This window comes from Ranitomeya imitator, chromosome 1 (genome assembly GCF_032444005.1).
Source record: "Ranitomeya imitator isolate aRanImi1 chromosome 1, aRanImi1.pri, whole genome shotgun sequence".
Taxonomy (NCBI): Eukaryota; Metazoa; Chordata; class Amphibia; order Anura; family Dendrobatidae; genus Ranitomeya; species Ranitomeya imitator.
The window spans coordinates 250,930,147-250,946,092 of NC_091282.1; positions in this window are offsets into that span (position 1 = coordinate 250,930,147).

Genomic DNA, 15,946 nt, shown 5'->3' on the forward strand with positions numbered 1-15,946 from the left:
AAAGAAAGGACCAATTTGGTAAGTGCTTTCCTAGTATGCAAAGAAACAAATTGAGGTTTCTCAAGTGTCTGATATTAAACAGTGAAAAATAGACGATGCACAAATACTATCCAATTACTGTCTGATAATTCCTGACACCCTCCACAGACTGGTGGTTTTGCATTGGTGAGTTTGATAATTGACATGTCTCCCCGTTTTGGTGGAAGACAATTCAATCTGCAAACATACACAGACATGAGAACAGCCACATATACTATAATAGGTATATCTGTTAAAAACACAGATTGATCTCGTACTTTAAAAACTAATGTCCAACTGAACCTTTAGGCCGGGGTCTCACTTTTGTGTGTAATGCGAGAAACTCGCACGAGTCTCTCACATTAATTCCCGACAATGCCGCCGGGGGTTTGGACCGGGAGCGTTCAGCTGCATAGAAATACATGCAGCCGCCACTCTGCTTCTAAGTGCTGGCGGCAGTGCCAGGAATTGATGTGAGAGACTCGTGTGAGTTTCTCTCATTACACACGCAAGTGTGACCCCGGCCTTAGGCTGAGTTTGGCGTAGAGTTTATAGAACAAATAGTGCCCGAACTTAAAGGAAACCTGTCACTACCAGAAACTATTAGCCTGCAGATATGGGCTTAATTTGCAAGTTAATAATAGTGTTATTAACTGGCACAACGCCTGCACGCTGCTAGGAGAAAAATGAACTTGTACAGGAACTCTGCAATATTCTCTTTAAAAAAAAATTCACAAAATCACTTATAAAGAGGTCTACTGGTATTATAACGGCAGATAAAAACTACTGACTCGCTAATAAAAAATGGACTTTCCAATTAATATTTAAATTGGCAGTTCCATGAGTAACGAGAAAGTTACAAATATCAACTTGCCAAAAATCAACATACCCTTTTCCAGAAATGGTCACAAAAAAGAGATTTAAAGAAATTAACATGTCAGTTCAACAGATACTTGAATCACAAACCACCGCCATATTCCTGCAATTAAAGAACACCAATTCAAAAATCGATGAGACAGTTATAGCAGTACAAGACCTTCAATATAACCATAAAGAAACCATATCACATTTAAAGCATTACAAAAGGAGATTTCAACTGTAAAGCAGTAGGTAGCCAGTACTCAGGATTCTTCAAGGAAAAATCAGGGGAGAGCAGAAAAAAAATAACCTCATCAGAACTGGACAATTTTATTACTAACATGACCTCTCAACTTGTTACTGGACACTCTTTGGAGAAGATGGTGCTCAATGCACATAGGATTCCAAAATCCGTTATCTGTCAAAGGATACACCAAGAGACATTATTGTATCCTTTCAAATTAGAAACAAGCTACTGTCTGTAATGAGAGACTGTACAAAATTTTTGGCCCCATACAGCTCAATTTCCCTTTTTAAGGACCTTTCTAAACTGACACTACAGACAAGGAAGACATTCCAGAACTTCACAAAACAACTTTTACATTGCGGAATTAGATACCAGTGGATATATTATACAATCATTCAGATTTACCACCGAAACAGAATTTTCTCCACAACTCCTGAGGAGGGATCTGATCTCCTTCTCAGTCTCAGTATCCACCATATATCAGAGAGAGAATGCAACTTTGATATGTAAGTGGATTATAAGTATTCTATCCCTTCTTGCTTTCTCCTCATGATAATTGCCATATAAATTAATCATAACTCAGTCAGACCTTCTACCTATGTTATCTGGATTACAATCTAGTTCTTCATTAACACAAATTATTAAAAGCTATACAGGTAAAAGACTGGATTTCAAAATGGAACTTTTAACAGCGAGGCACACTGGATTACAATACATAGAAACCATTGGGTAGATAACTGGACGTTTACTTGGGATTACAACTATTCTAACAAAGATTACAACTTGGTCAACAATAGGGTTTATAACAACTGAAACCTGAACAGTCAACCCTATTAGAAACGAGTAATATTTAAAAATATTTCCATCTACTGGAAATTTAAACCATATAAGTACAACTCGACCATGCCAAAGAATGCGCTACCAAATCTATAATAAGGAAGTTCTGTATCATTTATCAACCACTGCCTTTTTCTCTTACTCTGTTTTATAATGTGATAATTAGTATCCCTAACTTAATTTACTTAATTTGCAACACTATAGATAGGACATTTTTTTTATACATATAAACAACGTAATATCATAACGGCATTTTAATGTACGGTAATCTAGAAAATACAGCTCTGGCAAAAATTAAGAGCCCACTGCAAATGTTCAGTTTGTCTGATTTTTCTCTTTATAGGTATATTTTTGAGTAAAATGCAAAGAAAACAAGTTAACCAGAAATCAATATTTTGTGGAATAACCATGATTTTTAATCACAGCTTTCATGCATCTTGGTATTCTTTCCACCAGTCTTTCACACTGCTTCTGGCGCAAAAATGTAAGCGGTTCTTTGTTTGATGGCTTGTGACTATCCATCAACCTCTTGATTACATTCCAGAGGTTTTCGATGGGGCTCAGGTCTGGAGATTGGGCTGCCCATGACAGGGTTTTGATGTGGTGGTCTCTTAATTTTTGCCAGATCCGTAGATGCTGCCCCACCGAGTGGCTTGATCCACAATTGCCCCTTTTCCGTCTCTTCAAGATGGGATAAACTTTAGAGGTTCTGTCAGCAATAACCAATTTCCTCACTTTGCCAATCAGCATTCCAGTATATCCCTCTAGCAGACTATATCTTATTGCCGGCTATAGCGTTTGCACAACACAGTGCATGTGGTGAATAAGTGAAAGCTTTGAAGCAACTTCAACATGGTCATCTAATTGTAAAGTATAATTTTGCTGTTCTCAAGTAATATCTGTTTGTTCCTCAGTTACAGGACTCTGGCCTTCCATCTCAAATATAATGAATCTGAAGTTTTCTTCTAGCTGCTGTTCACCTTCATTATTCATTCATTCTTATTCATCAGTTTAATTGTATTGATCATGTTTGCAGCATAGTCGGTTACAATGGCAAGAACCTGTTCTTTTTTGAGTTCATAATCTTGCAGAACTTTTTCCACTTAGGCCTAGAGAAACTGGTGGGTGTGATGAGCTTTAGTATCTTTTACTACCAGTATCTTTGTAACAATTTTCTTGTCACAAACAAATCGAACGTTGATAGCAAAATAATTCACTCTGTTAAGTGTGCAGGCATCCATTTTAAGAAATATAAAGCGTCTCTTGGGAGTCTTTTTGAAGATCCTCCTTTTGGTTAAGGGCATCTTCAACCACTAGTTTTCTAATACTTTCTTTTTCCAGAGAAAAACCAAGTTTGCAGGCCATTTCTCTATTAAGAGCTACAAAAGCTGCAAATAATGTTAATGGTACTCCGTCTTTTAAACATATCTGTTACAGTAACTTTGCCACTTACAAAATATCTTGTAAGTGATGTTTGAGACATTCTTTCCTCCTTCTTTGCATGGCGGGAACTGCTGGGCACTGGTTTCTTGGTGTTGCTGTGATCTTTCTATTTATACCCCTCCTTACATGTAAAGCGCCATGGAATAAATGGCGCTTCAATAAATAATAATAATAATAATCTTCCTCAGTCACAGGTTTGAAAATTTCTGGGTGTTGTAAATGTCTTTTTAGATTGCAAGCTCTCGTAGCAGCATTTTTATCACTGCCTGAGTATGCACTGATTTTGAGCTCACAGCATTTGCTTTCATCTGTCATACGCTGACACACTAAATATTTTTTATCATGAGTTAATGTAAAATGCTCAAATACAGCTGACTTCATAGGAAGCTTCTTAGGCATTTTATAATCATACAAATTTGCTCTCAAAATAAATTTGTCCTGTAAAAAAATGAGTTACTGTATATTGTAATTCCTGCAAGAATAAGGAATTATGTATAATTTTGGATAGAAATAATACAAGCTTTGCATAAATCAATAGTACAGATGATGACAAATAAAAAGTTTGTAATATATGTTCTTTGAAAGTTCGGATTAAAGCTTTCTATCTCAGGCATTTCTCAGGGTACAGCACAGCACATGTTTCACATCATGGTGTTTCACAGTCTGTGGAGAGGAGAAAGGAAGGAGCAAGTTTGTGCAGAATCATACCCCAGAAAGAAATTGAAACTGCTAGCAGAGCTAATAACATGAAGAGCATCATATCAACTAACCTGTCCAAACATGAGCACCGAGGAAAAGCAAATTAAAACATGAAGAATAAAGAGAAAACCTGCACTGGACTATTGATTTATGTACAGTTTATTGAAAGTTTAGATATGCTTTAACAAGTACTTGCCTTAATCCTGTTTTCTTGTTCACGCTAGCAGTTCGTGAGATGAGTGCAGAGCTGCAGGCATTCCTTGTCAGTGTTTTTTGCTCTGATCTATATAGGAGGAGCTTTACTACTGAGCATGTACGTAAAGTGCAGCACAGATTCATCTAAACTAAAAGCCAAGAACCTTAGATCAGAAATAGAACAGACATTTAAAGGACATTTCATAACTTTCCCAAAGTCTTATGAAAAAATATTCAGCACGTACTGCATTTAAATACTGTACTCAATTTATTATATATTTTTGGAGTCGGTCCATTTTATACTGACTCCAGCAAAATGGGCACCGACTCAATGACTCCGACTATGCAGCCCTGCCTCTAAGACATGCATTATGCCCAAATCACAGTTGGTTTCTAATAGCTTCAGGGTGCAAGTTTCCAAAATCACCAACTGGGCACAATGTATTGGGCAATTAACCCCTTCATGACCTTGGGATTTTTCGTTTTTCCGTGTTCGCTTTTCACTCCTCTCCTTCCCAGAGCCATAACTTTTTATTTTTCCGTGAATTTGGCCATGTGAGGGCTTATTTTTTGCGGGACGAGTTGTACTTTTGAACGACATCATTGGTTTTAGCATGTCGTGTACTAGAAAACGGGAAAAAAATTCCAAGTGTGGTGAAATTGCAAAAAAAGTGCAATCCCACACTTGTTTTTTGTTTGGCTTTTTTGCTAGGTTCACTAAATGCTAAAACTGACCTGCCATTATGATTCTCCAGGTCAGTACGAGTTCATAGACACCTAACATGACTAGGTTATTTTTTACCTAAGTTGTGAAAAAAAATTCAAAACTTTGCTAAAAAAAAAAATTGCGCCATTTTCCGATACCTGATCTGGGGTCGGTTGAGGGCTTATTTTTTGCGTGCCGAGATGACGTTTTTAATGATAGCATTTTGGTGCTGATACGTTCTTTTGATCGCCCGTTATTGCATTTTAATGCAATGTCGCGGCGACCAAAAAAACCTAATTCTGGCGTTTCGTATTTTTTTCTCGCTACGCCGTTTAGTGATCAGGTTAATGCTTTTTTTTAATTGATAGATCGGGCGATTCTGAGCGCGGCGATACCAAATATGTGTAGATTTGATTTCTTTTTATTCATTTATTTTGATTGGGGCGAAAGGGGGGTGATTTAGACTTTTATATATATTTTTTTTTTTTCACATTTTTTTTTACTTTTTTTTTTTACTTTTGCCATGCTTCAATAGCCTCCATGGGAGGCTAGAAGCAGGCATAGCATGATCGGCTCTGCTACATAGCAGCGATCATCAGATCGCTGCTATGTAGCAGAATTGCAGGTGTGCTGTGAGCGCCGACCACAAGGTGGCGCTCACAGCTGCCGAGGATCAGTAACCATAGAGTTCTCAAGGACCTCTATGGTTACCATTCTGAAGCATCGCCGACCCCTGATCATGTGACGGGGTCGGCGATGACGTCATTTCCGGCCGCCCGGCCGGAAATGGTACTTAAATGCCGCTGTCTGCGATTGACAGCGGCATTTAACTAGTTAATAGGTGCGGGCAGATCGCTATTCTGCCCACGCCTATTTCGGGCACATGTCAGCTGTTCAAAACAGCTGACATGTCCCGGCTTTGATGCGGGCTCACCGCGGAGCCCTGCATCAAAGCAGGGGATCTGACCTCGGACGTACTATCCCGTCTGAGGTCAGAAAGGGGTTAAAATAACAAATTTGCAGTTTTCAATATTTAATATCTACTCACTGTTTATTACAGGATCACATCTGTGGGGACAAAATAGTAACTGTACCCACAGATGAATTTCCTAAGGGGTGTAAATTCCTAGATGGGGTACATATTTTTTTCTGCTATCTTGGCGGCTAAAGCAGAGACAAATCTAGGTTTTCCTGCACCTGGGGCAAAATTCAGTTTCCAGGAAACTTCATGTAGGAATGCTCGGACCTGACACCCATAATGTGGTGGTGCACCATCTTGCTGGAAAAACTCAGGGAACTTGCCATCTTCAGTGCATAAAGAGGGCAACACATCATCATGATGGTCGTCCTGGGTCAGTTGAATGGCCACCAAGGTCTCCTGATCTGACCCCCTTAGACTTTTATCTTTGTGGTCATCTGAAGGCAATTGTCTATACTGTTAAGATAGGAGATGTGCAGTATCTGAAACAATGGATACTGGACGCCTGTGCTAGAATTTCTCCTGCGGTGTTGCTATCAGTGTGTCAAGAGTGGGAGAAGAGGGTTGCATTGACAATCCAACACAATGGGCAGCACTTTGAACAAATTTTATAAGTCATCATAAACTTGTAAATAAAGGCCCCTTCACATTAAGCGACGCTGCAGCGATACCGACAACGATCCGGATCGCTGCAGCGTCGCTGGAGAGCTGTCACACAGACCGCTCTCCAGCGACCAATGATGCCGGTAACCAGGGTAAACATCGGGTAACTAAGCGCAGGGCCGCGCTTAGTAACCCGATGTTTACCCTGGATACCATCCTAAAAGTAAAAAAAAACAAACACTAGATACTTACCTACAGCTGTCTGTCCTCCAGCGCTGCGCTCTGCTTCTCTGCTCTCCTCCTGTACTGGCTGTGAGCCGGAAAGCAGAGCGGTGACGTCACCGCTCTGCTTTCCGGCTCACAGCCAGTGCAGGAGGAGTGCAGAGCACAGCGCTGGAGGACAGACAGCGGTAGGTAAGTATCTAGTGTTTGTTTTTTTTACTTTTAGCATGGTAACCAGGGTAAACATCGGGTTACTAAGCGCGGCCCTGCGCTTAGTTACCCGATGTTTACCCTGGCTACCAGTGAAGACATCGCTGGATCGGTGTCACACACGCCGATCCAGCGATGTCTCCAGGGAGTCCAGCGACGAAATAAAGTTCTGGACTTTGTTCAGCGACCAACGATCTCCCAGCAGGGGCCTGATCGTTGGTCGCTGTCACACAGAACGATTTCATTAACGATATCGTTGCTACGTCACAAATAGCAACGATATCGTTAACAATATCGTTATGTGTGAAGGTACCTTAACTCATGAAAGAACAAAGTTATGTTAAAACCAAGCACATCTTAGTTTTTCTTGTGAAATTCTTAATAAGTTTGATGTGTCACATGACCCTCTTCCCATTGGGAAAAACTAAAGTTGGATCCAAAATGATCACCATGGTCACCACCCATCTTGAAAAGTTTCCCCTTCCCATATACTAATGTGCCACAAACAGGAAGTTGATATCACCAATTATTACCATTTTATTTAGGTGTATCCATATAAATGGCCCACCCTGTACATGTAGATGTCACTCGAAAACCGCCATCCAGTCTGTGCACTGCATACCAACCTTGTTCCGATTTATACAGCCGTTTGACTACGCCCTCACAGTCAAGTATCTAATAGTTGCTTTTCCTAAGTCTCTCAATTTTCAGTCAAAAACTACTGCCCCCGCTTCATCGTGGGAAGAGAAGATATTTGGCACGTGACCGTAAGTATAAAAATCGTATATGAATGGCATTCTCATGACCACTAGAATTGGCAAGCAAAGCACAATCCTAACAATGAACATATTTCAAGCTGTCAAGATTTGGCATTCAACAGTGCTAGTGCTTCATTTTATTGTTAATTCTCCTAACAAACACATATGCAGCAACCCTTAACTTGCCAGTTGGCTCAATATTTTATGGATCTAGCCATGTATCACATTTTCTGACAAGTTAGGCTAGGTTCTCATTGCGTTTTAGTGTGAGCGCTAACAGACAGCGTTGCAGGGCGAAATTAACGCCGTGCAACGCGTCCGTTAGCGCTCCCATTGCCAGCAATGTTAAAGCGCATCGCTAGCGCGTGCCATTCTTTTGTGGCGCGCCTCGGACGCTGCTGGCAGCGTCAGAGGCGTGCCCGAGGTCCATTCCCCGCTCTCGCAGATCGGGGATCTGCGCTAGCGGGGACGTTTAACGCGACCCCTAAAAAGACATTGCGTTAGCGCAATCCGCTAGCGCTTAGCGCTAAATGGATTGCCCTAACGCAATGAGAACCTAGCCTAATAGATTGTTATATGTGTAGAAGATCAGAAACAAGTACATGAATACATCACCTGAAACATCAACAGTACATAAATACATTACCAGAACCACAAGCACTACATCAATACATTACCAGAACCAGCTGTCTTGTTTATTTTGACTGGTTAAAATAGAGGGGGTCCCATGCCATTTTTTTTAATTATTTTTCCGTCGAGTCCCCAGAGTTTTGATAACCAGCCAAACTAAAGCAGAAAGCTGGGGTCTGATATTCTCAGGCCAGGAAGACCTACGAATATTTGTCTCTCCCCAGCCTAAAAATAGCAGCCCGCAGCCACCCCAGAAAATGCGTATCCATTAGATGTGCTAATTCTGGCACTTTGCCCGGCTTTTCCTGCTTGCCCTGGTACGTTGGCAAGCAAGGTAATAGTTTTGGGGTTGATATCAGATTTATAATTTCAGCTGACATCAAGCCCAGGGGATAGTAACGGAGACGTGTCTATCAGACACCCCCATTACTAACCCCGTAGTCAAAAGTAATAAACATACATGCAGAGAAAAGTTCTTCATTTGAACAAAACCCTCCCTGACAGTTACCCTCTTTTACTCATTTATTAAGATAAAATTAAAAATAAAAAAAAATAAAAATAATCCTCATCTGTCCAACGTTAATCCATAATAATCAGGTACCACGTTGACCCCTGACTACTATATCCAGATGCTGTGGTGAGCAGTGACATCAGAAACATGACACCTCACCACAGCATCTGGAGCACAGTGAGGTTAGCTTGAGAATCCAGCTGCTGCAGTGATGAGCGGTGGCATAATTAAGGTTACCACAGGTCACAGATAGTGGTTCTCACAGTAACCTCTATGTGAGCCGGCCTGTGACATGAGTTCATAGCAGCTGGTTCTTACGCTGTGCAGCACCAGTGCCAGACAAATGAACAGCCTTGAGTCCAGAACTCGGCATTCATCTGTCTGGCACTTGAGTTACCGTGAGACCCAGTGGCTGTGAAAACCTTTAAGAGTTTTTAGCTGCTGGAACACCCGGATACTGTGAACTAAAGTTACATTGGGCGTGTATTTTACTCTACTTGTTAATAAACTATATGACATGGGGTCTACCCCTATTTTAAAGCACCAACCGAGGGAAAGCAGATAGCTTGGGGCTGGTGTAATTCTGGGATATGACCAATATCCATAAAGGTTCCCAGCCTATTAATAGCTCACAGCTGTCTGCTTAGCCTTCCCTGGTTATTAAATAGGGGAGACTAACAAAAAAATAGTTGGGTTCCCTCCTATTTTTAACAACCAGCAAAGGTTAAACAGACAGCTGCAAGCTGATCTCATTTCACAGCAGCCCTCATGAGAACCAGCCGTTGTGAACTGAGATAACCTTACTGATGTCACCTCAACATGACACCTGGCAGTTGCGGCTGCTCCAGTATATGGAGCTGCATTCTTTGAACTGAGCTTTATACACTGGATGTAGCAGAGTTGGGGATCGTCATAGGACCTCCTTATGAATTTACGGCGGACAGGTGAGAATTAATTAGATTTTTTATTTTTAGATTAATAAATGGGTAAATGATAGAAATGTGGTATCATTGTTATCATACTGACCTGAAGAATAAAGCTGCCTTATTAATTTTACAACACGCGGAACAATATAAAATATATATATTGAAGCGCCAGCCAGGCGCGAAACGGCCGTCGTCCAGCTTTGCCGCACTCTTTGTATAGCACCCCCGGTCGTGAAGATGTATTGCACAGCGTTTGAATAAAGTTCCCTGCACCGGATGATCAGCGAGTGCGCTCCAGTTTCTTTCTCTTGTGATTTACACGTGGATCCTTTCCAGCGGAGCATCGCACCCAAGATCAGACACCTTGGCGCACCACACACAGGTGAGCGGATCCCACTTGACTGTTTTCGGCTGTGGTGCTGTCCGGCTGTTTTCTCTTACGTATATATATATATATATATATATATATATATATATATATATATATATATATATATATATTTGAATCTGCCTCCCAAAAATCTGAATAGAAAGCGAACAAAAAAATGTTATGTGGCAGAAAATGGTACCAATAAAAACATCAACTCCAAAAACAAGCCCTCATTTGACTCTGTCGGCTAAAATATGGAAAAATTATAGCTCCCAAAATATGCAATTGCAAAAAACAAGTTTTTGCAAAAAAGCGACTTGCGAGTGTGTGACAGCAGCCAAACATAATAAAAGATATTAATCTGGTATTGTTGTAATTGCACCGAGCCATAGAGTAAAGTCGCCTAATCACTTATACCGCACACAGAATGGCGTAAAAATAAATAAAAACAATTCTTCACCTTGTATTGATTTGTTCATCCTCCCTCCCAAAACAGCACAGTAAGGCTGTCGTGCCTATCGCCTCTCCCCCTGACCGCTGACATACTTACCCAGCCTTGCATCCTCCTGCTGCTGCCGCCGCATCTTCCGGGTCTTCCCTCAGCTCCTGGTGTTCCTCCCTGCGTGCACCCAGCAAGTGTGTGCGCCTCTCCTCCTACTCTCTTCCGGTCTCCTTGCCGTCTCCTGACTCCCGTCGGGTGCACATGCGCACTTCGCCTTCTGGCTTCTGTGGCGCACACGCACCTCCAATGACTGGTTCTCGGTCGCTCCGCTCCTCCTTTCCTTGACCCTGGAGATTCCTGACCTGGAAGTCATGTGGTACTCCTCCTATATCAGGTAGCCTCTCCTCCTGTTCCTTGCCTGATTGTCAATTGTGTTTTCACTTGATTTGGATCCCTCGCTTTCCTGCATTTCTCTGTCTACCTGCTAGCCAGTCCTGTACCTTGTCCTGCTTTGTTTCCTGTGCCGTCTACCCCTTACCTCCCTGCTTGCCCTCTTAGCACCTTTCGTTCGTCTCTGTAAGCCCCTTGTCTGTTCCGTGTTCCCTGCATGTCCTTCTGCCCTCTTCCCTTGTTTGACCATTAGTAGCCTTTACCTGTAGTCCCCAGTCTCCGTTATTTGTTTCCTTGTCCGCCTATTCCTCTTACTCCTACCCTCTGTCCCCAGGTATCAGCTTCCACGGCAATAGTCTCCCTTGGGCCTGCCCCTGACACTCCCTGTATAGGGGGTGGTCTACCAGGCCAGCTCTCCCTTGGGAGGTTTGTTGTCGCGGTCCTGCGGGTTCACCTTAGGAGTTTCTCTCTCAGACCTTACAAAGGCACGGCACACATTTATTCTACACCGAGCGCTTTCCATATGAACCTCTATCATGTGATTCAGACGGAACCACGCCGGAAGATTCCCTATAATGAGGCAGATGGAGGCACTGTGGACCTGCAATCCAGTGGTGTCCATCTTTTTAGGATTGCATAAAAATGCAGGTGGCCCCAGTTTAGTGCGCCTCTGAAAAGAAGGTCACCACTGAACAGAGGCCAGACGGAGTCCTGAGTAACTCTGCTGCCTCATTGTAGTGAATGGATTCCTCAAGGGTTTTTCCTCTGAATCACGTCACTCAGTGATTTAGATGGAAATACCAATGTAAGTGCTCAGCGTAGAGGATAAATGTGATCCCAAACGTTGTGTAAAATGTTACTAACAAAAGCTTGAACTCAATCTACTAAAGAAGCAAATACCCACTCAGGTCTGTCATCTGCTAACGGAATTATAGGGGGCCTCCACGTTACTGGTAGCACAAAGGCTTTGAAAAAGCGAAATGGCTCCTCACCCTCCAAAAGAAATTCATCAAATTCTGCACTCCCAAATCCAAGTGCCCCCTCCCTTCTGAGCCCCAGTGTGCCTAAACCACATATAGCGTCTACATGTTTGACATTTCTGTAGCGATGAGAGCCCGCTTAATTTACGGGTGCATGTCTCCAGAAGCATGAGCTGGGCAAAACGTATTGGTGACTGAAACGTACTGGTCACTACAGCGTACTGGTCACTACAACGGAAGTTTGCAATATTCACTCAGTAAACATACACTGCTGCATGTTTCTGGAAAACACCCATGGAGTCAAAATTGCCACTACACCCGTAGATAAATTCCCAAAGGGGTATAATTTTCAAAATAGAGTCACTTAAGGGAGGGTTTCTGCTCTTCTTGCATTTAGGGGTTCTATATACTGCAGAAGGTTTCAGCCGTTGACTTTGCAGACTCCTTCCTAGTTCTTCTGACTTTAAGACCCAGAGGCAACCTCCCCCGGCTCTAGTTGACACACCTGGACCGGGATTTTTATAACCCCCAGCTTGCTGCTGGGAGTTGTGGTTTACATTTCTATTTCCAGTTCCCTATTGCGGCTTGGAGCTATAGTAGTCGGCTATCTTCCTCTCTGGAGTTTGGAGGACGTCTGTGTTGCTCTCTGAGTCTATTCAAGCAAAGTGTTCCCCTTGTTTGTGTATCCCATCTGTCTTTAGTGGTAGTGGGGATTGACTAGGACATCATGTCCTTCCCTATGCAGGGCTATCGCCAGGGTCAGGCAGGGATTAGGTATCCTGCTTGGCGATAGGTGCGGAACCTATTTAGGAACAGGTCAGACAGATTGACATTAGATCTGTCTAGGGATCTCCACCCCCCTTCCCTAGTGTTTGGTTCCCTTTCCCTTATCCCTTCATGTTGCACTTAGTCTCCCTTCACTGTGCGTGACACTGCCATCTTGCTACTCTGTATATACCCTAAATCACACAAATGATGTTCCACTCTACACAAAAGTAAAATATATTATTTAGTAAAATGAATAACATACATATCAGTTCACATTAATCTATATATGTACAAGTAAAATGACAAACACTTAACCCCTTAACGACTGGCGATACGCCTTTTAACGGCGGCAGTTAAGGGTACCTATTCCTCAGCACCGCTTTTTATTGGCGCTGAGAAATAAGATTATAGCACCTCTCAGCTTTGGAAATTCCCCTGGGGTTTTGGCTACCCCGGAGAGCATGATTCGGGTTGGTTTTTACCGACCCCAGTGTTGCGATCACCGTTATTCACGGAATAACGGCAACCGCACAAAGTCTGATTTCCTATTTATTTCTCTCTCCTCTGATATGATCTAGCACATCAGAGAAGAGAGAAATGGGGTCCCCTGAGCCCCCCCAGTACCTACAGCACCTCCTGCATCCCCCGTTGATGTCCCCAGGCGTCTCCCGGGAAGAAAATAATGGGTGCATGATCAGTGTGCAAGCCGAGATCTGCCAGCCGGCACCCAGCAACAATAGGAGATTTTTCCTATTGGTTAATTTTGATCACTGTGATAGGGTCTATCAAAATAAAAAAAAAAAAGTAAATTAAACCCCCCTTTATCACCCCTTAGGTAAAAATAATAACATTTCCATTTTTCCATTAGGATTAGAGTTAGAGCTAGGGTTAGGGTTGGAGCTAGGGTTGGAGCTAAGCTTAGGGTTGGGGCTAGGGTTGGGGCTAGGGTTAGGGTTGGGGCTAGGGTTAGGGTTGGGGCTAGAGTTAGAGCTAGGGTTAGGGTTGGGCTAGGGTTAGGGTTGGGGCTAGGGTTAGGGTTATTCTAGGGTTAGGGTTGGGGCTAGGGTTAGAGCTAGGGTTAGGGTTGGGCTAGAGTTAGGGTTGGGCTAAGGTTATGTTGGGGTTAGGGTTGTGGCTAGGGTTATGGTTAGAGTTGGGATTAAGGATAGGGGTGTGTTAGGGTTAGGGCTGTGTTAGGGTTGGAGTTAGAATTGGGGGGTTTCCACTGTTTAGGTACATCAGGGGTTCTTCAAACGTGACATGGCGCCCGCCATTGATTCCAGCCAATTTTGTGTTTAAAAAGTCAAACAGTGCTCCCTTCTGAATTATTGAATCAAGTGTTAGTGTGCTCATATTGGCTGGCAGTGGCCCACAGCTGCAAAGGGGTCTACTGTGGGATTCAACTACTGTGGGCCAGTCCAAGTCTGAGCAGTCACATTATATGAGAAATCAGGCTCATAAAATGTTATGGTTCCTAGTAGGAATTAAAAAAAAAAAATAATTCCCAGTACAACTGCTTTATTATGTGAAAATATTTTTAAAAAACTCACATCAGTATCCTTGCTTCTGTAATGATCTAAACTATTAAATTATCACATTATTTATCCTGCACGATTAAAAAAGAAAAAGGCACAATGCCAGAATTGTTATTTTTGCTTTTCTCATTTCTAAAAAAATAATAGCACAAAACAGCTCAAAAAAACAATCCTATGTGCGGCGCCCCAGGGTCCTCGTCGTCACAGTGGTATTGCCTTCCTCTCGGGCAGACTCATTCTACGTTTGGAGGCAAAGAAGGATAACTGCATCCAGGTATCACAAACATGCAACACATTTCACACTCCAGACCACCAGGTCTGCTCCTATTTATTAGGTCACTCCCATATATATATAACTGGTAGTCTGTAGGGAAAGTTAGTTGGTTCCAGGCAGGAGTCAGTTCCTGGCAGAGCTCCAGACAGGAGTTCTGTTAGAAAGTTCCAGACACATGGACAAAAATTTCAAAGATCAAAGACAACAGTTTGATCGCAAAAAATTAACAACCACGAAGAGAGATTACAAAAACTCGAACGTAAATCTGCTGATTCGTCCTTTGACATTCAGGAACTCTCTGCAGAAGTTCATAAACTCAAACTCTCAGATGTGGAAGACAGAAGTCGCCGTAATAATTTAAAGATACGTGGTATCCCGGAAAGTGTCCCACCAGAACAGCTCTCCAACCACATCAAAGAGATTTTCAAATCAGCCATCCCAAATCTCTCCTCATCTGACCTAGAGATAGACAGGGCCCACAGACTTCCACAGCCCCCAAAAATAGCAGCTGATGTACCCAGAGACACAATTCTGAGAGTACACTTTTTCCAGATGAAGGAAAAAATCCTAAAATACCTAAAAGAACAAAAGGTGTTCCCTGAGCCATACGGTGGCCTGAAAGTCTTCCCAGATTTGTCAAAACTCACACTGGACGCCAGATGCTCCTTCTCCAATGTCACCTCTGTCCTCAGGGATAGAGGCATTCCGTACAACTGGGGGTTCCCTCTTAAACCCCTGATCCGCTACCAAGGCAAGACTATCCCCATCTTCAGCCCAGAGGAAGGTTCCAATTTTCTAAACTCCATCTCAAGACCAGGACAAAGCAATGGAAAGCGATACGCTTTTTTACTGCCTACCAGGTTCTCTTCATGCCCACACTGGGTTTCACTTTTACCCATCCACGAGTAATACCCCGAGTGTTTAGTAGCGATTCACTTTTGAGTGTCTGGCCTATGTTCGTTCTATTTCCATTGTATTTACTCTGTTTCTTTTCACAGATTGATTCCAGCTGTTTTTCGCTATTTGCATTTAAGCAATTGAACTTCCTATAATTGTAATTGTTTGTTATAGGATTCACAGATATTTACTAACCACTCTTGCACCTTTTCCAGACTGGAGTCAATATGAGCTTTAAACTCACCTCTTACAATGTTAAAAGCCTGAATAGCCCACGCAAGAGGTTCTCCCTTTGGAGGGAACTAGAAAAATCCCATTCCAACATCGTTTGTATTCAAGAATCTAAATTTATGTTTAATAACCACCCACAACTCAAGCACACTAAGTTCCCTCATATCTTTTCAGCCTGCGGCCCACAGAATAAAGCAGGAGTAATCACCATGATTAG